This window comes from Benincasa hispida, chromosome 1, assembly GCF_027475165.1.
Source record: "Benincasa hispida cultivar pf3 chromosome 1, pf3_genome.v1.1, whole genome shotgun sequence".
Classification (NCBI taxonomy): Eukaryota; Viridiplantae; Streptophyta; class Magnoliopsida; order Cucurbitales; family Cucurbitaceae; genus Benincasa; species Benincasa hispida.
Window position 1 is genome coordinate 70922192 of NC_143478.1, and position 1913 is coordinate 70924104.

The 1913-nt window shown below is 34.9% G+C and overlaps 1 long non-coding RNA gene across 1 annotated transcript; it reads left to right on the forward strand.

Moving 5' to 3' along the window:
- The first annotated feature begins 227 nt into the window (after positions 1–227).
- On the forward strand, positions 228–1460 carry LOC120069596 (uncharacterized). Its single transcript, XR_005479589.2, has 2 exons — positions 228–328; positions 1117–1460. It is a non-coding gene; the product is annotated as an uncharacterized LOC120069596 (long non-coding RNA).
- The last annotated feature ends 453 nt before the right edge of the window (positions 1461–1913 follow it).

Below are 1913 nucleotides of genomic sequence, written 5' to 3' on the forward strand. Positions count from 1 at the left end.
AAATATAATATAAAAATTAAGACGTAAACATTTCACTTGCCAGTTCCATCTAAAAATCAATATAGATGCATCCAAAATAACTCCTTTTCTTTTTTTTCTTTTTCTCTTTAATTTCTACATTTTTTTTTTTTTACTTTCTCATTTTGTAGCCGTCCCGCTGTCCTTTTCATATCCTTTTCATAGTGAAGAAATTCCTCTTAAAAACTTCTAAAGACATTTAGTTGTTTGCGAAATATAATTTCTATTTTTTTTTTCCAAACAAACATTAGTAGAAGTTAAATAGAGGAGCTTGATTCCTTGCAGAGTTTTATCTGGGTTCTAATTCAAAGTAAGTATTTTTATTACGGATTATGGGAACCGCCTCTGTGAAAGGCAAAATAGATTTAAAATACTTTTTTTTTGGGAACAACTTTTAGAAAAGACATGTATTTATTGTGGAAATATTTTAATTATGTATGCTATGAGTTTATGTGATGTTATGCTATGAATTCATGAATTTATAAGATTTTATGCTACAATTTTATGTCATGTGATCTTTTATTGCATGTTTCATAATAGATAAGTTTAAAATTGCCCTCCTACTCGTAACTATGTACCTGAAATTTAGTTTATAATGTGTGCCTTTAGGTCCACTAGATTATGTGCACCTTCGAGTCCATCAGATTACATGCACTTTTAGCTCCACAAAATTAATTATGTGTACCTCTAGGTCCACCAGTTTATGTGTGCCTTCAGGTCCACCAATTATGTACACCTTCGAGTCCACCAGTTATGTGTTTCCTCATGATTCAATTAGTATGAGTACATTTCACTTATAGTAGGACGGGTTAAATTGTTTGCCTTAGAATTGAGATGAAAAGAAAAGAGTCAAGCCACAAAATACAATCTCTTGTCCTCTTTGGCTCAATTTAAATTCGTGTACAACCAACTTGTAGAAGAAATGGAAGAAAATTCTCTCTCGAGTTAAGTTTTCTCCACTCCTTGATCGATAGTGGGGGTGGATCTCTTCCTTCTTGTGTTCTTCTTATCACAGCAGCACAACTCTAAGTCTCTAAATTTCAGAATTATATAAAATGAGCTAATCTCTTCTTCTTGTGGGATTTCTTCTATTTATAGGCATTGTTTTTCATTAGGTTGATGATGGGGCAGCATTAAATTCCATACCCTGGTCAGTCGCCTGATACTCAGACACTTTTCAGACGCCGCCAGCTGTAGATGCCTATGCTTGCAAGTGGTGATTCGACACAAATAGCCTGAATCAATGAACCTTTGTTGTGTTGAAATCCCTCCGACGTATGCGTGGACGTTGCCTACGACACTTAGAATCTTTGTTGAAATCCTGCAATATTATGCATTAATGACGCAACTTTTAGCAATAAACACTCTTTTGTATGAGTTTGGTAGTGTTTGAGTAATTCCACACATTTTCTCTAAGAATGATGAGATTTTATCATTAAAAACTCTAATTGTTCTAACTTTTGAGAGACAATAACTTCTATTTCTACAAGTTATCAATAGGAAATCATGAAAATGACACAAGAACTCATATGTGGAAGCGTTTGTCTAGTCCCATTGGCATTTCACGGATTCTTCTTGTTAGTCGCTCGAGTATCCTTGTCCTTACTTGAAAAATATGTAAACATAAAGGACGAGTATAGAATACTTAGTAAGTAACCCCATTACCGGGATTAGGCTAAGCAATCACATGCAGTGAATGCTTGATGGCTATCTATGGGGATAACTTATCTCGCCCTAACCCACCTGTCTAGTGGCCCAATGGCGCACTGTCAAAGAAAATATGAAATTGAACTTGTCGATTCATGGAATCATAACATGCAAATGAACCTGTCGTTTCACGCATATCTAGTGGTCTGATGGGGCACCATGAAAAAACATCGAATTGAAATCATCGG